Source organism: Rhinolophus hipposideros, assembly GCF_964194185.1.
Source record: "Rhinolophus hipposideros genome assembly, chromosome: 4".
Classification (NCBI taxonomy): Eukaryota; Metazoa; Chordata; class Mammalia; order Chiroptera; family Rhinolophidae; genus Rhinolophus; species Rhinolophus hipposideros.
Window position 1 is genome coordinate 84,458,405 of NC_138050.1, and position 24,893 is coordinate 84,483,297.

Sequence of the window (24,893 nt, forward strand, 5' to 3'; positions counted from 1 at the left end):
TCCTCAGTAACTTAGGATCACTATGGCTTCTTCAGAGATCTGAAGTAGGAATGAAATGGGATAATGTGTGTTAATACCTAGACCAGTAGCTAGGTACTTTCAATGCGTGACATTTAGTAGTATGAACAATTGGGTAAAAAAGAGATGTTATATGTAAAACTGTGTTGTGGATTATAAGGTGCTACATAGATGCTATTTAATCGGTCCTCTTTTTAATGAAATGCTAGCGCTTTTGTTTCCTTTTCTTTTTTTTGGTGTTACCACAGTGAGTGATTTATTTTCTAGTTATTTTTAAGTCCTTATTCCCTACTGGAATGTAAGAAAAACAAGAAAGAATGTAAGAAAAACTCTTTTGTGCTTCCATAATAACCTTCATATTCACGTATAATATTTTAATATAGCTATTTACATTCACTTGAATCCCCTTTCACTAAAGAATAAACTGTTTTCAAATAGTGCACACCATAATGTTTAACTTCTGAAGTGTCCATAAATGTTAAGTGAAGTAATAAAACAAAGTATGAAATTCACATATATTAATAAAAGCAGAGGACGACACTAGGTCACCTTCTTCACCATCTTTCCAGTTCAAATATACTGATCATAGAATTGTCTAATGAAAGTGTAGATTACTTGATTTTTAAAATATCTGTTTGAATATGAGAAAATGCACTTTATTTTATAAGAACTTCAAACTAGTTTTAAACAGTAAAATTTTAATTTTTCATAATATAAAACCGAAAACATTTTCATTAATCAGAAATAAAAACAGAAAATTTGAAATTACTGGTGTCCTTCTCTTGGTCACCTATAACATATTAAAAATGGAAGTGAATGTTTGGGAACCGTTTGAGGAACTGTGTCAAACTGAAAACTCCAAGAAAAGAATAGCTTAAAAATGAATTTGTGATTTTCATTGATGCTTTTTATTAATTTGTTTAATATGACTCTCAAATCCTAATAATTGCATTATTACTGTTGGAAGTTTTCATATTTCTTCTTGTTTTTAACTATTCCTCCACCTAGTTGTAAATATCTGCAGATTTTTCACTAGACTTTTTTATCTGGAAAAAGTAATAAATGCCAAATTCTTGAATACGGTCATTCAAAGAGGTGAAATAACCCGATTTGCAATGGGCAGAGTTGAAGAGAGTACAGTGTTGGTTATCTAAGTCAATAGTGTAAATTACAGAAATGTAGCCAGAATAAGAACTATACTCACTAGCGAGTAAGAGAGGTAAATAATTATAATATGCATTACTCAATTAGCAGGAATAGAATGAGCTTACAATCATTTATAGACATTATTTTGCCAGTACATTATTCGTTCAGTACAGCCTCTAAATATACTGTGGAGACTATCTAATAATCATAATAGCTAATAAAGCTTGTCATTTAAAGACTGATCAGAAGCAAGACGTAAAATGGCAAAAAAAATCCCCAAATGTCTAATACTACAGGGTGTCTTGTAGCTTTCTAGGGACATTGGGCTAAAGAATTAGAATGGCCCAGGAATAATTCAAGTCCCTAATCCCACTCTACCTCTTCATTTTTCTACCAAAACTGGAGAGTTAAGTATTTTACTGATAATCTAAATTACCCATTGGTAGTGTTCTTGGATGTTAATTACCTGATAATAACTAACCTTCTCAAAAGAGTAGTACTAGATATTTTACTATTAGTTCTATCTTAGCTTCAGTCATTATTACACAGGATATATTATTGAAATAATACATATTCTTCTTATTATATATAAAAATATTACAATAATATTTTAAGCTGTTGTTAGGCAATTATACTTTAGAATGAAATACCTTTAAAATGCTTTAAAGACTGAAAATATTAACAGTGTAAAAAGTGAGAGTATTAGGTTTTCAGCATTTTTTTACATGCAGTTTTTAGTTTCTTCTGAAAAATCTTTCAAGTTCTTCTAAAAAGATAAATCTGTTAATATTGCTTCCCTGCTTGTTTCCCTTACACCAGTTTTTATTAAACAGTGGTGTTTAATAATATACACTCCTCATAATATAGTCATTTGGACTATACCTGTCCACTCTTCTGTTTCCATTTAACCATTTCTCACATATACTCTGGAAGCTAGTTTTGGTAAACTACTTACTGCTTTCTCTATGCATTTTTTTGTGATGTTCTCTCTGCTGGAAATGACCCATTTATTTACCCAGTGAGCAAGAACCCATCGATAAAAACTTCAATTCATATGCCAGCATTTCTGTGAGTCCTTGCCTACTCAGGCAGTTAGTGATTTCTCCTTTGTGGCTCCCATGTCCTACTGACATTGTTGTAGTTATGTTTATATGTTCATCTCTTCCATTAATGTGTCAATTACTCAGAAGGAGAGATCATGTTCTATACCTCCAAGTTTATATAATGCCTGGATATCAGATATTTTATAAATCATTAATGAAGAATGAATGAGTGAAAGACAGGAACAGAAATATTAGTAAAATGTCAAATGGATTCAAGGCAGCGATGAATGAGAAAGTCCTAAGAACAAAAATTGATTTGACAATGTATTTAGGGACAACTAATTTACCTTTCCTTGTACAACCACCTTCCCCATGCCATGTATGAAGAGTAGAATTGAAATGATTCCATTACATTCAGAAGACCAGTGGTTACAGTAAATTGCCATCACCACTAAAGCATGTGATATGTTTGAACAAATTACCCTTCTCTTTAATACTCTGTCCCACCTTCATCTCTACAGCTCATCCCACCCCTTAACAACTGAAGAACACTTGAGTGATTTTGTTTTCTTACATATTTTTAAGATCTACCATTTATATTAATTCTTTTCTTTCCTGCACATTTATAATGTCATACATAATGCTTTTAACCAACTTCTTTTGTAGCTAGCACTAAAATGATGTTGACATAAAGGTAAATAATTAATGTAATTTTGCACAAACATTATGAAAACATTGAGTTCATATATACACAATTTATCTTCTGGAGAGTTTGACAGAAATATTTTTATTTTTATTTTAAGACAGTAGGCAGGTACTTGAACAAAAATGACCTTTCCATGTCATAAGGTCTTCGAATCCTCTACTGTGATTCAGTTTGCGCACTACACCTGCTGGGTTTCTAATGCAAACTATCACAGTGTGTGGTCCCCGCTACTGTAAACACAAATTCTTTCTCATTGGGATTTCATATCTTCAGCACTGATTATAATGATTCTTTGTCAGCTCAGCGCTGTCAACATTGTTCTCCAAGAACTGCAATCATAGCTAAAGAAAAACAAAACAAAACAGAGAGCGAGTCATACGGAATTAAGGGTGAACTAGTGCTTTTAAATAGAAAAGGCAAAAGGAAAATAACTATTTCTCTTCTCTCTCACAGAGAAAAAAATGTAGTTTTGGTTTTGTTATATCAACTTACTAATGAAATTCAATACGTTTTAATGAAGTACTTGACATCATTTTTATATTTTTTATTTTACTATAGCAATAATCTAAATATAAGCCACTGTTAGTTATTCTTCTGTTTAAATGTCCTTAACACATTTCCTTTTTCATATAAAAAGTGATAAACCACACAAACACTTGATTGCCTGATTACCCAAATACCTTTACTAATTTGCCAAGGTTAGCAGAAATGGAGCGTAGAGTATATTGTTGGCTATGCATGGAAGAAGGGTGCAGAAATAGCACAAGGCTATATATTTCACACTCCATAAATAAAATGGTGAAACACACACTAGAAAGGTGCAATACTTATCTAATCTAAATTCAGGCAACATCAGTAGCTTTGATCTCTGTTCGATTAAATCACGGTTTCTTCAAAAACTGACCAAATCATTAACCCAACAAACCAGTTGATGAAAACACTCATATATATATGAATGCTGAGTAAGCAACATTTTTGATGCTGTGAAAAATAACTCCGCATAATCAAGGAGAACAATAATGACTGGAGTAGCTCTAAAGCTTTATCTCCTCTTTTCTATATGCGTCCATTCATACAAAAAGTGTATTGAGTATCTGTAAACTGAACAAAGTGTTAGGCATTGAAATATCAAAGATAATTAGCAATTTCTGATACTCTGACACTCATGGTTTTGTGGGAAAAGCCAGCTACATAGACAAATTAATAAAACAGAAAATTATTAGCACTTGTATCAGTAAAGATAATCTAGTATCCTTATACTAGATACTAGATGTACTAGTTTCTAGTATAACAAATACCCTCCAAATCACAGTGGTTTGTAACAACAAAGGTTGTCATCATATTTGGGCTTGGTTCCCTCTATGCCACTTTCTCTGCCTAACTCAAGCTAAAGGAACAGCCTCTCTGTGGAATATTTCTAACTTTAAATGTTTTGCCTGTAAGGGACACATGCCAATTCCTCTCATGTTTCACCTGCCACACCAAATAACGTGGCCAAGACTAACATCAACCTGGTGAAAAATTATAATCCTCCCTTTGCAAGGAGCAAGAAAAAACATGAGAATAATTATGCAGCTCTTACAGTATTACAAAAGAGGAGCGGGCTCAGTGCTTTTGGAAGATATTGTGAAAAATCAATGCTAAGTCTAGAGGAATCTGATGTGGGGAGAGCTTCATAGAGGATGTGACAATTGAAGCAGGTCTTGAACCATAAACATATTCTCTCAAATATTACCAACACTCACAACATTAAATGGGGGACAATAAATTCTCTGCAGAGATTCAGAGGAAAGCTTGGGTATAAAAGAGAATGACATGCTTGCGTAAGAGTGAGTTGTTCAGGAACAGAATTATAATATTTTGCAGAAGGGAAAAGGTAGTGACTTGAATGCATTATAATTGTCTCTGAGGAGCCAAAGGGGATATTTCAGTAACAAGGGGACATGGACTTGATGCAGATTCCTCTGGTCTCATAGGGACATGGGAGGTAATGGGCAGATAGAAAGTGTCCTCAGGAAGAAGTTGTAGGACTGAAAAAGGGCAGAGGCAGGAGAAATGAGAAACAGTAAACTGTTTCTTCTTGGAAATTATAATTTGTTCAAACACATTAGTTAGTATATGGTATCTTAGCTAGTTGGTCGTTGAAATTGAGTTAAAAGTGATTAAATACTGGGAAGAAAGGATATTTATTGAGTGACTTTAAGCACTATGATGTTAAAATACTGGTATTTTTAAATTATAAATTATTTTTAAAAATCATGATAACATATATATAAAACATTTAATTTTACCACTGTAATCATATTTCAGTGTACAGTTCAGTAGCATTAAGTACATTCACATTGTGCCACCATCATCACCGTACATCCACTGAACTTTTTTCATCTTGTAAAACTGAAAGTCTGTGCCAATTATACAACAGCTCCCCATGACAACCCTCCTTAACACCTGGCAACCACTATTCCACTTGCTGCATCTGAATTTGACTACGTACCTCGTATGAGTGATTTAATGACATTGACAGAAAAAAATGAATAATTATTAATAATTATATAAAGTATATATGTTTTTAGTATGTTGCTCTGATTATGATAAACTATTTCATAAAATTATTATAAGATTGGCTGACTAACTGGTGCCTTGACCACACTAGCTCAGTGATTCACTGGAAGGACTCATGTGACTCAACATAAAGTTATACTCACAACTCATTTTTATTGTAGAAAAGATGCAATATAAGAATGTCCAGAAAAAGGTACATAGGCAAAAGCTGGAGTGGCCAAGCACAGGCTTGCTTGTCCTTCCCACACTGATGCATGTGTTTCTTCACCAGTAATCTGCAGGGACTTGTGCGAGCTGTCCTTACCCAAGACAGCTCGCCTAGTATTTGAGTTCAAATTTCTTGAAGGGAGCTGGTCACATACCTGTGATGTGACCAGCCATGGGGCAGACCACAATACAGGCAGCAGATGCACAACACTGAATCTTCATGTTTACTTAGAACATGCTAACAACCTGGTCCATCTTAATGTGCCATTTTGGATGTATAAAATAGCATCATCCTACAGTAACTGCAGGAAAATTCCAGTTATTTAGTTCTCAGAGTTTGACCAAATGTAATCACTATGCCTACAGAGATCAGTAAGAGCATAGTAAAAAAGTCCTGTTGCCTTAACTTTTTCCTCACATGTACATATTTTATTTTTTTATTAAATTTATTGGGGTGACATTGGTTAATAAAATTATATAGATTACAAGTGCACAATTCTGCAGTGTATCATGTATATATTGCATTGTGTGTTCACCACCCCAAATCAAATCTCCTTCCGTCACCATATATTTGACCCCCTTCACCCTTATCTACCTCCTCCCCACCCCCCTTACCCAAAGATGAAATGCTGCTATTTGTGACAACATGGATGGATCTTGAGATTATCATGCTAAGCAAAATAAGTCAGACAGAAAAAGTCGAGAACTATATGATTTCACTCATATGTGGCATATAAAACTGAGAAACAAATGAACAGGACAAAAAAACAAGCTTATTTCTGGTAAAATATAGAACGTTGGCTCCATTGCAGCTCTATGTTCTTCCCTCTCCCTTGTGATGTAATTAAAATCCTAGGTCTTTAAGTTTAGAATAAATCAGAAGCCACTGAAATGTTTTGAGCAAGAGAAAGAGAGTTTCAGAGACAAAGGTTCAGATATGCCTCTCCTAACCATATATCTGTAGGAAATGATATTTCTGAAAACCTTGCTCACCTGAAAGAGCAAGAATCTGTGAGTGAAGGAGGATGGTTCCATTCCAGCATTCCAGCTCTGACACTGCTTAAAACCTTCAGTGCTGTGGAGTTAGTCCCTCTGGTGATAAGGAGCTTATGTCCTTGGCCTTTCCTAGCTCAGTCAGTGATACGATGAGTCAGCTTATGCTTCCTCACCAGCTGAGATATAATGTCTCCATCCTTCTGCTCATCACAGAGGTTCGTGCCCACATCCCCGTGTGCCCAAGCAAGAGCTGACTGTTGCTGCTCGGTCAGCTTGTGCCCGGCACTTGCCTCTGAACTCTCTTCTTTTGCCAGTATTTATACAGTGTAGAAACTGACTGAAATAAGATTCCCTTGCAACAGAATCTTTTTGAGCCTTAAAAGTAATCCATCTTTAAGACAAATTTCCTTTCCAGGAAAAAACATTATTTCTCACATATAAATATTCATAATTACATTTCAAGAAAAGCACGATTTGTTGAATGTGCTACCACAAAAATGTTAATTGCACTCTCAATGGTAGACATATGACTCTGAAATAATGTCTCCCCCTTTTTTATTTTCAACAAAAGCAGACTCTGTAGAATAGATGCTGCATTGCTCTTTTCGTAAAGGAAGTTGGCAGAAACTGAGTCACAGACTTTCTCACATGAAGAGGAATTCCATGTCAGACCCCAAGACTGTCAGGAGATTGAAGTAGAGGATGAATTAAAGTCAGATTGCTCAAGTGATGAACTGTGTTTAGAAGGACACTGACAAATTTAAAATTCAGAACCAAATTACTATTGGTGCAAAGAGTTTACCAGAAATAGCAGACAGAAGACAAAAATGGGCATACACTCCGGATCCAGACTGTTTTCCTTAAAGTCATGTTATTTTCCTTACCCTATGTGTATTCACACAGATCCTCCTTTATGGAGGATTGAGGCTTCTAAAATGCTGCATGACTTAATTTGATTTATCATATAGGCTAAATTTAGACTGACTTACACTGTCATGCAAACTTTATATTTAAGAAAATAGGATTTTACCAATTACAGACAGAAAGTCTCTTCCCTCCAGAATTCTGTTACTTAGAGAAGTAAACCATGGTTATGAATTATGTTATCTGCTAAGGTGGCTAGAGACTCTATGTCATCACATTTTAGTTCTGATTATGGACAATAAATAGATGTACAGGAGAAGGTTAAAAAGAAAAAAAAAAAGAGTTGTAGAGTGTTCTCTCTAATCTCATGAAATTAGGGTGGTGTATGGGACTGAAATAAAAGAAAATGAAAAAAAAAAAGCATGTGCATTGTGATGTAGAATATCCTAATTGCTTCAGTAGCAAGAACACGCAAAACAACGCCAGCTCTGCTCTTCGTTCTTTTACCTGTTTTCGCCAAGTTGGAAAATATACTAAAAAAGACCTTTGAATCCTAGCCAGTAACAAATAGGGATGAAGCAGGAGAAGATATTAGAATATTTGGTTATATCTGAGGAGATGGAGTGTCCAGTTTTCTTATGAATTCTTCCTCAGTCAAAAGACCTCATTCTTTACTGTGGATGGTGTGACTTTCTAGATGTGTCAATGTGAGGTTCATTACTTTATAGGCACAATGGATAAGCACATAGGGTAGTTAAAATTTTTAATTTGAAAAATAAATTAACATTATATTACATAATTTATGGGAAATGTGCAATATATTTTATTGACTGCATGTAGTAGTTGGAAATGTGATTTATGTGAATTTGCTATTTCAGCATGATGAATTGATTGTCATAGTGTGGATTATGGAATTAGCTAGAAGAACAGATGATTAACCACCGCAGCCTTTTGGCTAGTGAAGTTTTACCTTCTGATTTTTGAACATTAATAAATCATACTTCAGCATATGGGAATATTTTGGCAATAGAGCCACTATCAATTTAATCATCTTAAACCAGAAAGCAGTGTGCAAGTTGCAAATTCTTTAGGCATGAAAACCAGTTACTAAGAACAATTGAGTATTATTCTTACAGTCACATTAATTACAGCTGAAACAAACCTTGAAGAGCTAAGAAAACATAGCACGACTTATCTACTATTTACTAGGGGAGAAAAAACAAATCGATATAGCCATTAATTGCACAAATAGCAATAAATACTTTGGCCACCATCCAGGAAGTGTACCCACTGAGAGACTTTTTCGTACTGCTGGTTTCATTACACAGATCATAGTCACGGGAAAGCAGGCAGTGGACTGCTGTTCAATAAACTAAATTTAATGTTACTCAATTATGATCATCGCACTCAGATATAATACTAATAGGAATGTCAGCTGCGATTACATTTTCAGATTTATGTAAAATAATTCAAATGCTATTTGCTATCCCTCAGATAGACTGTTCATCCAGTTGTTTATGCAGTTCGTCGATATTGATCGTGCTCAGCAAGTAGCATAGTCAAGGCCCAATGGCAACTATATACAACATCCCTTGTGCCAGCCGCCAGGGTGCTGTGCCAAGCACCAGGGGCAGCATGCCAAGTCATCAAACAGATAGCGCACCTCTGCAAAGCTGTCTTGTTTTTTCACAATATTTTTTTGAATTGCTCACATGTGCCATGAATAATTATTGCCAACATTACCCAGCATGAAGCAGAAATGAAGGCAAGGAAATGTCTTTCTTAGAGAATTCTTTTTAGAGCTAAATGAATCTAGTGAAGATATCACTCTAGCATCATTATATGTTGTTATGTATGGCTGGGGCTGTGTCATTTAGCTAAGTATTACTCAGTGGGGTGAGCAGCTGGTATATATGATTTTGTATACCACCTGCAAAAAAAGATACCGAACCATATAATCAACCACCTGGCCAAGATAGGAGGGTAGCTAAACACTACTTTGTAGTTTCTCCTATATTTTCATCAAGTTCGAGAATGTAAACAGAAACAGGCAGAATGAATATTGTACAAGATAAGGTTTGTCAAGGCTTTTCTGTTCAATAAAGCATATAGTGCCTGCTGTTCAGAGTACTGTTGAACAGATTTGCTTTATTTCTAATGAAGGTGTTTGGGCATTTTCCTGGCACAAATGGAGTAAAATTATGTACTTAAAACAACATTTTAGAATAACAACACAGCAAACCACCACTTCAATTGCACGGCAACAGATTGGAAAAAATGAAAATAGATATAAACCAAAACTCAATAATGAATTAGTGTCATTATTATGGATGAATCATTCATTAGGGAGAATCTTGTATAGTCTTAAATAACCTGTATGTCTAGCAACTTCCATTGGATTCCTTTCTGTCTAATACATGTGTTTATTATAATAGTTTCCACACCATTACTTGTGGGGAAAATACTTTACAGGTGTCCTCTTTACTTATTTGGCTATAAGTGAATATGAGAATAATTTGATTGTAAGCTAATCTTTATATCACCAGATTTCCAGTGTCAGCAATGGCAATCTTATTATCCCCCCTTTTCACTGGCTCAGCACTAGCTAGCTTTCTGTGGCAATGTATCTTTTAAAATTCTAGTTCCTCATTGTTTGACAGATTACTGGAAGAAGAAATAGTAACTACATGAGGGTATTCAGTGTGAAACAAAGGGGGAGTCCTGCTTCCAGACCAAGGTCCCTTGCTCTCATTATCTCTTTGGTTATGAGTTTAAGTTTATTAGCCTCTCCTTTTTATCTCTTTTAATATAAAAAGATTTGGGACTTGTTGACACAATCCCAGTGCCTTAAGTAAAAATGCTAGAATTTTGAGCACTCAACAGAAGTTCTGCTGTGTAATATTGGTTTTCTACTTAGCCATCTCTTTGTTTTAGGTGGTTTGGTTATCTCCCCCAGGTTTTCTTTTTTTTTTTTTTTTTTCCTCCCATTTTTCTGTTGAAGAGAAGATCCTCACCAGGAAGCTTTTAAAATTGTCATTGGTTTATGAGAGTGTTGAAAGTATTTTGCCAATCACCTCAGATGTGCATTTTTATTTCTGTTTCCTCTTTGGGAAAAAGAAAATAAAGTGAAAAAAAATAGAACTTTTAAAACTATTAGAAAAATGTGCTGTGTATACTAAATGCAAACTCTAGCACATGGGCACAATTATTTTTATTTATTTATTCAAAATGAACTCTGGACAAGAAGAAACTAAACATAAATTTCTTATATTAAGTATATATTAAGTATATATCAAATAATGTTCTTGGAATTATTTTTTTCAACTTTGACATTGTTACTAATTTTATGTACTAATTGTTCTTTTTTGTACTAATTAGTACTAATTAGTACTTTTATGTACTAATTGTAATTGACATTGTACTAATTTTATTAAACAATTGACATTGTTTAATTTTATGTGTCAACTTGGCAGTGACATTGGCTGCCTAGGTCTTTAGTTTAAATATGATTTCTGGGTGTGTCTCTGATTGTGTTTCTGGATGAGATTAACATTAGTGTCGGTAGACTAAGTAAAACAGGTGTCCTGCCCAGTGTAGGCAGCCATCATCCAATCTACTGAGGGGCTTAATAGAACCAAAAGTTGGAAAAAGGGAAAATTCACTCTCTGACTGTTGGACCTGGGACATTGGTCTTTTTGCCCTAGGACTGGAACTATACCACTAGTTTCTTGAGTATCCAGCTGCTGACCTCAGATTGTGGGTCTTCTCAGCATGTGAGCTAATTCCTTAAAAGAAACAAACAAATAAGTAATTAATATTATATATATATACACACACTATATATATATATATATATATATATATATATATATATATTCTATGAGATGAATACTTTTTCACAATAAGTAGCCTTCCATCTTTCCTCATTTCTTCATGTTTTGATTTTATTATGTCTATTATCATTTCATAATTTTTAACTTCCATTCTGTGCTTTGAAAATATCAGAGCATTTTCCACTTTTAAAATTTAAATTGGTTCTGAACTTATCATGTTTGGGTAACTATTATTCAATTTGGAACCAAGTATTACACTTAGACTAATTAAGAAGATAATCCCTCTGTCACTAAAAAATTGGTAAAGTATACATATATTTTTTTAAGTTTCTAGAACAATCAATTTAAAAACTATATTTTTCAACTTTTTTTTTTCATCCAGACAACACTCTGCCTCTACTTTTTCTATCACATGTCATCTTCTTTCTTATATTTCTATTTCCATTTTTTTTTCTTTTTGTTGCAAATCTTCCAGAGTATTTAGTTGAATATAAATTAATGGTAGCAAGCACTCTCATTACTTTGTGATTGGATGTGTTTTTATTTTGTTTTGCACATCAATTATTATTTTATCTTAACTGAGACTTTTAAGTACAAAATTATTTTCTCTCATTTCTTTCAAAATATTCAAGACATAGCTCCCCTGGCTTGCAGTATTCAGTGTCTTGGGCACTGTCTTAGGTCATTCTGATTTCCTTCCTTTATGGGTAGGATGTGTTTTTGTTTACTTTTTTTTTTTTTTTTCCTGCTCTGGATTGGATTCGTAATTTATGAAGACTCAAGTCTTCCAAAAAATATACTCAGGGATATTTTTCAATGATATGGTTTATTATTTTCTTCCTTATTCTCTGCTTCTGAAACGCTTATGAACAATTGTTAAACAAATTAAAGTTAGTTTCTTTGTTATGAACACTTCTCACATTTGTTTTCTCTTTTTCCTTTTTGTTTCAATTTGTATGTTATATCTTTCAGTTTATCATTGAGTACATCAACAGCTGGCATTTTAGATTTCTCTATGTTGTTGGTCTCGCTCTGTATAATGTTAATATCCAGGAATCCTTTATTTTTCCAGTTATTCCTTTCTTCTTTTAATTACTTTCTTCTTCCATCTCTTCTTTCCTTCCTCCTTCTCTCTTATACTACTTCCTTCTCTCTTACACTCTCTCCCTTCTTTTTCCCTTCCTTCCTTCCTTCCTTCCTTCCTTCCTTCCTTCCTTCCTTCCTTCCTTCCCTCCCTCCCTCTTTCCCTCCCTCCCTCCCTCCCTCCCTCCCTCCCTCCCTCCTTCCTTCCTTCCTTCCTTCCTTCTTTCTTTTCAAATACATACCATTTCCCTGAAAATAAAACCTAACTGGACAATCAGCTCTAATGCATTTTTTGGAGCAAAAATTAATATGAGACCTGGTATTATATTATATTATAGATGTTATGTTATATAAGACCCAGTCTTATAGTAAAATAAGACCCAGTCTTATATTAATTTTAGCTCCAAAAGACGCAGTAGAGATGATTGACTGGCTAGGTCTTTATTTTCGGGGAAACACTGTAGTAGACCATTCTGGTTTTATTTATTTATTTTTTTACGAGAAGCATATATCCTTCTTTCTCTTTTAGAAATCTCAAATAACTTTTTTTAATTAAAATTTATTGGGTGACAATGCTTAGTAAAATTACATAGGTTTCAAGTGTACCATTCTGTAACATTCTGATTTTCTTAATGTAATAGCCTATTAAATTTTCCTGATGTGCATATGTTTTGCTTTTTTTTAAAGTTTTTGTCTGTTTTATTCCTTTGTTTGGAAGTCAGTTTGTATAATTTATTCTTGTTCCTTCTGTTTTGTCTGGGATTACCTCGTTTATGTGGTAATCCTTATTTCCTAGTTAGCTTTTGTAAGTGAATGTCCAGTGTGATTCATATTGATTGCTGGCATAACATTCTGTTGTGTTTTTGTAAGTTTATTTCTCCAAAAAACATTCTTGGGATGGAAGAAATGACTTAAGATTCTTTGTAACTGTATGGGACATGTAGAGTGAGAAACAAACCTATCTGAATTTCTCTCAGGCTAAGTTGAATGTTACAGTTATCTTGGGTAGTAGCTAATAATGCTCCAGGTAATAGCTGCTCCATGGGCCTAGATTCTGGAGCAAGGATACCACATCCAGAATCCTTAGCCAAACAACATGTCTTATAGCTTAGAAATAAACTTTCAATAATAAGCTACTGAAATTATGATACACAGCTTATCTACAATCTATTTTCCAAATATTGGATAGGGTGATATTTTAAAAATATATACAATCTTACCATTGTCCTGCTTTAATTCCAAGAAGTGTAAACACACCATATACAAATAGTAGGAGAATGGGAGAAATGACATCATTTAACATATGCAAAAATGTATTTCATAGAGATAGGGAAGAAAAAATATAGATGCAAATTACTGGCATGATTTAGGTTATACATGAGGTTGTAGTTAGTGACTAAATCTTAATTCTTTAAAGAATCTGAGTTGTTGAAGGTTAATATTACCACTAGCTATAGTCAGGAAAATTCAGTATTCTAGAGAAACTCTTTCCAGCCAAATGTGCAAGAACAACACATTTTCCCCTTTGACAATGAGGTTCAATCACCTCAGCAAAGAAAGTGCTACCTCCCCCTTTTCTCACTGTTTCCCCAGTTTGAAAACCAGATAAATGGTTCAGTGGTAGCTTCACCTCTCATTCAACAAAATGATTTTTGGGTCTCCTAGTGGGAAAACACTTCTCCTGAACCAATCAGTCACCCCTCTACTGGCAGAACTCAAAGTCAAAATGGGCAGCAAAAACTTTCTGTGCTGGTCGTTAGAATTATAGTGAGGAGAGTACCTTGGCTCCTACTAGACCTTGAATGTATTCTCCTTATGCAATAAATAGTTCCCAGTGTTCATTACTGGTTCAGAGCATGTGCCTGACATTACAGAACCACACTGCAACTTCTGAAATCGTTAGCTCCCATCTGGGACTATGAGTCTTTAGTAGGCAGTTCTGCCTTTGCAGAAGGTCCCTAGCTCCTAATGATGAGGTGCCTTATAATATCAATGAATCCTATGAGTATCAACACACATTAATTTATTTCATTTACTCAATACAATCTTAGGTCAACATTTCTGAGGTATGATAAGCCAGAGTGGAAAATAAGTCCTTTTCCAAGCCAATTGATTAATGTCGCTGGTTGATGCATAGTGGGTAGTCAGTGATGGCAATTCCATATATATAAGTAGTACTTGCTGTTTAAAGTAAGAACAAATTGATTCTGCTGTTCTGTATTCATTGGAAGAGATAAATATGCATTTGGTGTAGTAGTACAAGCATTTCTGATATCAAGGCCTATATTGCTTTTCTTCATACTACATTTGAAATGGAATCTGAATTTGAAGTTATCATCTGAGTAAGATAATCATTGTCATTTTCCAAGGCCCAGCTGTGGGAATATAATATCAAATATTCTCTCTGAATCTTTCAGACCTCTGATGGTGGCATCAGAATGTCTGCTATTCTTTCAAGGATACAGTATTATTTTTGTTTGTTTGTTTATTTATTATGGAGGGAGATTTTTCCATAGGCTTCTACTTATCTGTTCTTATCATAACATTCTATTCTGTAGAGACAACGGTGAGGTTCCGCTTGATGTTGAGTGTATCTATTCCAAGTGAATAACACAGGAACTGTACAAATAACCACAGAATAAATCCACAGGAAAACACTCAGTGCACTGTGAGACAAACTGACATAAACTCCATTGATCATAGGATCTGACTCTGATATGAGTCCCACAGTGGTGTTTTGGTTCCCTAGAAATTAATATTATCAAAGAGCGAATTTGTAATATGCCAGAGAAATATTGATATTTCCCCTTCTCTTGGGCACAATTATTCTCCTGCATGCTTGTATGTTTCATTGGGGAAGTCTAAAATGAATATTAACAACATGTAATTGTAATGTTATCATAGACACATAGTCTTCCCTTTTATTCAATGGAATTTTTATTACCTGACTCAGGTTTAAGAACTGGGTGAAAGGATGTGATTCTTTATAAGGGTCCTTTAAGTCAGACCTTTGTTCATAGACCTACAATTATTTTGGACATTTTGGAGCTGCCCATCCCTTTTAGTTCCAAGAGGCCTACAAGCAATTAGTCGCTGCCAAAGATCAATGAATGTTAGTCAGTTCTGAATGTCACACTTACCCAGTTGTTTATTATGATAACCGTGTCAACTTTACCTCTTTTAATCACATGTTTTGCTTGTTTTCTGGACCCTAGAATCCTATATTTCCATTCAAATCAGGGAGTCCATTTCAATGGCAGTATCTCTCATAACAATTCTTGGCCTATATAGACACATCCCTTGATCAATGTATTTTGCATTTCCATAGTGAAAAGATTATCTTTTTAGCTCTCGTATGGGACATATAATAAATTTAATTCAGCATCGCCATCTCTTAAAGTCTTTGGATTCCTTTGATTTTCTTAACTTCATTGCCATTTGTCACCAGTGGATCCAGGTTTTAGTCAAATGAATGGGAGAACAACTGAGTCTCTCTCCTTGGTGCAAGCCATCTTTAATCTAAAACTATGCTGTCTGATATTGTACCCATTGGCAAAATGAGTGTACTGAATGTACAAAATAAGTGTACTGAGCACTAGAAATGTTGCTAGTACTCAGAGGAACTGAGTGTCTAATTTTATTTAATTTTAATTAAATTAAATGTCAAAACAGGAACTATAAAATATCTTTCTGTATTGTTTAGGGAACATTACATTTTACATTAACTTTTGTATTATGTAATATATCATTGCATAATGTTATACATTTTTGCTACTTTCTAGTATTATATAGAAACCCATCGCTGTTTAGGTTAATATCAACTGATTTAGTTGAGTGATTTTTTTTCCTGTGATGCAACATTGTATGAGTTTATTTGAATATTTAATGAAGATAACTAATATCTAGTGAATCATAGTTGTTAAATAAATAATCCATACTATTTATAATAAATATAAATTTACTATTTTAATTATTACATAATTAATTTTCTCCATGGTTTCTATAGACAAATTTATAAATGCAGGCATAAATTTGTCTATAGAAACCATGGAGGTTTGATTCAGGCATATTGTTGATTATACAGGTATATTATTGATTATTGAAATACAGGCATATTATTGATTCAGAATTAAGTGGAGCTACAGAAACTAGTACCATAAATAGAATATGCTGAAACAAAATATGTTGCAAATTTCATTACCAATGGCAATTATAATTTGATGTGCTAGTAGAACAAAATGAGAAAACTGTATGCCTTGTAAAAAAATAAAATAAGAACAAAATAACATGAGCAATATTTAGAGATATATTTAGTAAATCCAGATTTTGATAAAAAGTTTTATTCTCAACTCTCAAAAAATAATTACTAAAATAATTCTCCTAAAATCAGAATTAAATGTCCAACAACAATGTTTAAAAAACATTTAAAAGGATATGAAGTTGAAAATGGATTCAGTTATAAAATGGTTTGTATAGTTGCACGAAAAATTTTAGATAGAGGGACTTTAAGAAATTATTATATAAGTTCGGAAATAGTTGACGATATTACAAATGTAGGAAAAAAAACCCTATCCATAGCATAAAAGATTTCTCCAAATAATAAAAATTGATTGGATTAAAATTAGAATATTTGTAAGTGCTTTCATTTAACTTAAGGAGAGTTATGAGGTATAAAATATGCTGCTTAATTAATATTTGAGGTATGTTTTGTCTCAAATAATTTCCAAATGTATAAAGCAATATCAATTTGTGGCATAAAAAACATATATGAACATACATTGACTTATTCATATGTATGCATATATATTTGAATATTTTATATTTCAAAGAAGAATTAACTATATATATAGTTAATATATATATATAGTTAATATATATAATAAAAAATGTTTCACATCAGACATCATATAGTACTCCTCTTGTTTGGTCAAAATCTAGATTTATGGTAATTTTGTAATAAGAGACTGATATTTTCATAATTACTTCATTCTGCTGCATGTACATATTGGAAATATGTGTACTTAGTTTTCAGAAGCCAACATTATGAAATGTTTTGTAGACATAGTTGTTAATATCATTCATTTTCATGGATTTCCATGCAAATACTCTGAATCACCGTTTGTTTATGGAATTAAGAAAAGATGGGTGATGATGATCAATTGAACAACCTTGTGTTCTTCACCAATACTCATTTGGTGAGTCCTAGAGATTTATTCATAAATATTTATTATACTGTTCATTCCAATTCAAGATTTTCTTGGAACAAAAGCAATGCTTACTAAATATTTAATAATCAAAGAGAAAATGGCAGTGCATTCACATTTTTTAGAAATGCCATACTGCTCATGTACAAGCTAAATTAAACCTCCAAGGAAAGGAAGAGCTTATTCGTGTATTAGCTAAACAACTAAGCAAATTTAAGTTGAAATTAAAACTTTTCAATATAGAAATTAGTAATAATATTATATTGACACAAGAATTGTGGAATTTATTTAACTTAGACGTACTTTTAAAATTATATATTTTTTGTTTCTAAGTTAAAACAATTATTGCAATAATGATAAACCAATTTTGTTAAAGGTGATGTAAATATTAATGGAAAATAATAGTTTGATTCTATTGTTCAAAACTTTTAATTATGTTGGAAACTCTTGGCGATGTGAATTTCCTTTCTCAGCTGTAAAGTTTATTATATTTAAACAAATCAAGTATTTCTGATGTAAACTTAGCATCTGAATTGAGAGATGCTGTACATATAAAATCATGCTGGATTTTGAAGAGGTGGTTAAAAAAAAGTAAAACACATGCTGGATATTTTATATTGATTTTATTTGGAAATTATAATATTGTAGATGTGTTTGGATGAGCAAAATATTTTACTGAAATTTATTTTGCTTATTGTAGTTTACCTTTTAAGTGGTTAAAAGAAAACTAAAATTGCATACACATTATACATACACATAAATACACATAAAATTGCAGTTCACATTATATTTCTATTGGATAGCACAGAGGTCTAATTTTGTATATATATCTATATCTATATATATATATATATATATAAATGTATATATTCTATTGGATAGCACAGAGGTCTGATTATATATATATCTATATATAAATATATATTGATATATAAAATATCTATATGTATAGATAAAATCATTCAATCAAAAACCAAAAACGACGCTCTTCCTTTTTTTGGGTTGCATTCCAGAAATTAACCGCTATGCAATATTTTGAGTTTCTTGCTATTATGCATCAACCTAATCTGCATTTTTTTCCTGGTGTGTAAGTGTTTGTTCCCCTGGGACATGATATGCTGGACTCTGACTTGGGTGAAGGCCTGTAGGACTGCAGGTAATGGAGGTGGACATGAGGTAAAACCTTCAGGATCTGTAAGCAGGCCTGATTCTGCTGGCAAGTGAGGTTCATGGGAGTGGGAGTTGGAGGATAATTTGAATCAAATAAACCCTTTCAGATATCATTATTCTCAATTTTTTCCCAACGTGTTCTCCAATTAGTATGTAAGATACCAAAAGACTCTTGTGAGTTTAATGTATATTATCATTTTTCAAACCAGTGAGTCTGTCTGATTTTCTTATAGGGCAGTTATAGAAAATTTTTGTTTTTTAACATAGCTTTACTCAAGAACTTACATCTTAAAGCCTAGTATGTTATAGCAGCTTTAAACTCTCCAGTGCCTGCAATAGTCATTTGCTCTTAGGGGTTATATTCCTGACTCTCGTAGTATGGTGATATGGTATCATCCATTTGGTCAGCTGAAGGAGGACCAAGAGGGATAATTTAGGCATCTCACTTGCAATTTGTACGTACAGGCTACTGGCATTCTATTTGGAAATAAATTAATATACTGCTGGCAAGACCACCCAGGCATCAAGCCCAGGTTCCCATCACATGTTATCAGTTACTGTGTTCTGTGAGTTTCAGTGACAGAATCTACTATAGATAGTATTACGAGAAAGAAATTTAATAGAGGGAATTAGGTGTTTAAAACTGTTGGGTGATATAGTACAGAATCCGGGAACAACTGCCAGAAAAATTTCTCTGAACTGACCTCCCAAGGGAGCTGCAAGTTCTATCACTTCTGAAATCTGGGGAATCAAGTAGTGATGACAACTGCAGGCTTTTGTGTTCATTGTCAGTGTTGTGACCTCAGCTAGAAAACAAATATCTGCCTGATGTTTTGTGAACCACTACAGTATTTGTTTACACCGGTTTCTAACAGGGAAATTAGAACCAGACAAGTACATTTGTGAGTAGATACTGTAGAAATTCAGATGCGGTATTATGATGGAGAAGGAGAAAAAGAAAAACTAACATAAAAAGCATTATTATAGATAACAGAAGTCACTAAATAATATCACACACATTTGTTTCAGCAGAAAGATATTGCAATCCTAAAGTTTAGGTACCTAGTGACATATCCTTAAAAAACATAACACAAAGAAGGGATGTCATCACAAGGAAACATAGACAAATGTACCATCAGAATGGATAATTTTGGTAATCTCTCAGTAATTGATAAATTAAGCAGACAAAACAAATAATAAGGATTTGGATAGTTTGAACAACGTAATTAAGGTATAACACGATTTTATATACATAATTCTCTAAAGTAATAAATAATAAGAGTGTTACTATAAGATATCTGTAAGAGTGAGACATTATCTTCCACCATTGTTTGGTATATAAAAATCCTGTAAGTGATCATCCTAGACAAACAACAGTTGGTACCTTGCTTGAATGGTGTAAACAAATCCAAAAGACCCACAGAGAATTGTCCCCCAGCAATGACCCCATGAAAGTTTCAGATTACTCACTACTTGTTTTAAAGTCCTATCATCAAATATAACATATTGCCTCTGGAGTCCTAAAAGGCTTACCACAAGTACATCGGCTTTTTCTCTGTCGTAAGGAGTATACAACTATACCAATTAGTTTTAAACATTGGAGTGTACCATTTGTTTAGAAGTCTCTCTTTACTTTCACCCTTGCCATGATTAACAGTAGGAGCAGTGTCATTCCCAGTCTAGTTGACTGTGGGCTGGGACACATAACGAGAAAGTGAGCTGGATTTAAGTATGCTTGTGTGGACTTGCCGGTTTGGCTTGCACTCTGGCTCTCCTGCCCAGCACCAGGAAACATAGAAACATCCCAAGTAGCAACTGTTCCATAAGCTTTGGTATTGAAATGAAAGATACGTAGAGCTCATCTGTTCCCCATCTACAGCCTGAGATAGAGAAACTACACCCACTTCGCAGATTTTTGTGCAAGAAAAAAAATGTTTGTGTTGTATGTCACCAAAAATATAGAACTATTGTTATGCAGAATTATTGCAAAACATATCGACTAATACAGAGATAATATTTTGTTACATCTCAGACCACTAGATCCCCAGAAAATTTATTTAGGGCCGTATGCCTGAGTTTTCATGGGAATTACCTCCTATTTTGTTCCAAAGAAAATTTTCAGGAATTTTTCTCCCTATCTGGGCATGATTTTCAGTGATCAAATCTAGTTCCTTCCTTGAGATGTTGTGTGACAATTTCTTCTCCTCGTCCATACACATTAGATGAGAGCTGAAACCTCTGTGTCTACAATGTAGATCACAAAGCAGGGAAATTAAATTCCAACCTCAAATCTCCTAGTTAAAAGGGGGAATACACTAACATTATTCATTAAAGTGAAGCTTTTTTATTGCTTATCCAGTTGCTGGGTGATTGCTTCAAGTTCTGCAATGGAAATCTTCTAATGCTCCCATTTATAATAGAAACTTTTTGTTTCCAAATTATTTTCACATGGCCCTTTATTTTCAAAAGTTTATTATAAGACTATTATTAAAAATCTGGAAGAAATTATTAATAAGTCATTTTACATACAAAGAACAATGAGGAGTCAGACAATAAACTGATTAAGACAAAGTGACTGACATGTTAAGTTTCTTTTCCAATGGGAGTGTGGGAAATGTTCCTTAGATAATGAGAAAATAACTTTTTAAAAAAAGTCTTTTCCTGGATAAAATTCTAATTTTCAAATGATAGTTTAAGAAAATGTCTCTGAATGAAACAGATTTACATATTTGTGGTTATATAAAAGACTTTGATTTTGTGAAATAGCCTCATTGAAAGTATCTTTTACCATAGTCTGACATCTACAAATACTTAACATATATTTTTTCTTTTGGATTTTCAAAGTATTTAATAAATATCCATTATCCCTGACCTAAGATTCTCAGACAAAGAATAAGTGACTTGTAAATAACGAATGTCAGTAAGGACCTACCCGCCATTACTTAATCATACCTGTATTCTACAGCAAAACAGCTACGTAAGGGTCATTACCGAGGAAAATGTCAAATTGGCCGATTTAATGTTACTTAGGGCTTACTTTATCTATATAACTGTCTCAGATAAGAATTGCAAGCTAATAATAATTACATTAGTGTCAGAAGTGTAGGGGACACCTATGGTTTATTTAGTAGGAAAAGATAGTTTTAATGTTCTAAATTGAATTTTACTGTCTACTTTAAGATAATTAAAATAGCCTATGTAAAATATTCAACCACCCATTAATGGTTGATATCTGGGAAATACTATATTGTTTAAAACATTTGAATGTCTGCTGCTACCTCAGTCCTGATTGTCAAAGGGCATGTGGTGGCTGAAATATATTATTGATATATCTAAATCAAGTTACTGTATTTTCATGATGTAAATTGAAAAGTGTCGTTTTGTAAGTTATTAATAATTTATGCTTCTGTGGATTTAAGAAGTTTACTTCTTTTCGTATCATATTCTCCAAATTTTATATCAAATGGAAAAAAATACTTTCCAAAAGTAAATTAGTAAATAATAAGCTTTGAAATAAAGGGTTCTATAAGTGATCATGTAGTACACACATTCACATACACACACAATCTATATTTGACACTGAGAAGCAATACATTATGGAACAGTAAAATTATATACGTATATGAAGCTCAGTACAATCTCAAAGCTATTTTTTAGAGTGGTACCTAACTTATCTATATGTATTTTATGTTCCTAATTTTCAAAGACACCTAAGATTTGTCCAGTTTGTAGGCTTTACTCATAAATTAAGCAATAAACACCATAACATATCTGCCATCCCCACAATAGTAATTTTTATTTTTGAATTTCATTATTTTTACCTAACATCCTTTTTTTAATTCTATGATCTCATTCAGGGTGCCACATTCCACTTAATTGTCATATCTCCTTAGTCTGTTCTCGACTGTGATAGTTTCTCCAACTTTCCTTGTTTTTGCTAATCTTGATAGTTCTGAATAGTCTGGCCAGGTTCCATAATGCATTTTAAATTTCTGCCTGTCTCTCTTACATCATGTAGTACATGTTTTGGTCACCTTCCTTTCAAGTTTGGCTGATGTGTAGAAATAGCATTTAAACTTATAGTAACATTTTTTTATTGTTGTTTTAAAACATAACTTTAAAATATTCAATACAATTTGTTACCACATCTTCATTCACAGTGGAAACCATGACCATAGACAGAATAGCAGGAAAATGTAGATTGATAATATGCAAAAAGAAGCTATTAGATGAGCATGTGATGAATTTATTGTTAGCATGAATCTGTGCTAACCAATCTCTCATGGCGGTAGTTAGGTGTACCCAGAGAGGACTAGTAGAGCCCGTTTGGATAATTTCTCTTTTCTATTCAGAATGAAAATCTTTGGAATTGATGACAAAGGGAAACTTTGCTCCCATTGCTACATAAGCCAGTATGGCAGTAGTTAGAAAGACTAAATGCAATAATGTCTAAATGGGGCCATTTTAGCTTTATATTTTTTGTTGGAAGCTCAGCTTGTCAAATCTGTCGCTTGGTGAGGAACCATTAAATCACAGAACAACATATGTATACTGTGCTTTATAATTTACAAAGCATTTTACCACACATTCTCTCATTGGTTCCTCACAACAACTCAGAGATATCGGTTGGTCAAATATATTGCGCAAGGTCAAAGGTAAAGCGGAATGAGTGAATGTAAAGTGATTCATACATAGGCTCACATCTTATGGTAGCAGATCCAGGACGTAGACCGATGTTTTCTGATTCTAATCACAGACTTCTTTCTAATGCACGTGCTTTTGTGAGGAGGTTAAAAAAATATATTTCATCAATGTTTAACGTATACCATAATTTTATTAAATGTCAACTATGTAAAAAAATATTCTAGAAGAATTCAAACTGGCTATGGACTTCTGTTGCTTTTAGATCAAATCAACATCCTGAAATATCCCTTCTGCAGAGGACTATGGCATTAAAATGAGTGTACCTTGGGCTTCCTACTTGGAACGTAACTGTGGTAATGGTATGACAAACCATATATACGGAATAAGCTAACTTGGATCATTTTAACCAATATTTCAGGGAAATACTTCTAGAAGCAAAAATGAACAGGGTTGGAGATAAAGATTTAGGTGTTTCTTGTGAGTGTGTGCAAGCGTATACATTTTTCCTTTCAAGTACGTGGTACCTGATATGCCAAGCTCCTACTGAACACTGGAAATGCAATAAAACAGTTAGCATTAGACAAAGCTTTACTCCTACATTCAAGAAGCTTATAGTCTACAAAGGGATACTGATATGAATCAAATAATCATTTCCATTCATGTATTCATTCACTTAGCTAATATTTATGGAACACTTATGAAAGAGAAATTATTCTAATTGTTGCAGATATGGCTGTGTAAATATAGATGTCATGACACAGATATGAAGTGAAAGAACTAGGACACAATACATTCTGCAGCTAGAACTCGTAACTTTATCTGCCTGAAAGCAGATATATTGTGAACAATTCAACAACTCACAATTCTTCTTCTATCTAGAAAATGCCAACTGAAACTGGAAATTCATTTGAAGTCTCTTATTTAGCTCAAAAATACAGCTACATTTTCATTATTTAATAATATATCAATATGTGTGTTATACCATATAATATACTAGTATGTTGTAATATGAAGACATGTAGTTCTCACTTCTCATTTTTTAAATTGAATTGATTCTTGGAGCAGATATTTTACTGAGCCCTGTTTTGGGAATGGTAAGCAATTATTTCAGCCACAGCACCATTTGAAAATATGTTTCAAAAAATGCAAGAAGTAAGACTGAAGATGTAGAATAAACACTTGGTCTGTACACCCATGAATGCAAAAAGTAATGTGATATTCAGAGAGGATTCATTGCATTTTGTTTTTACATTATTACTGCTATTGCAGAAAACTAATGAGATAATCTATGTAGAGGCACCTATCAGAGGATGAGACATATAGTAGAGCATCAATAAATATTAAAATATACATTCTTGGCTGCTTTTGCAGTAGCTCAGTTTTGAAGTGTTGAGGGGCTCAAAATGGACAGGGATAT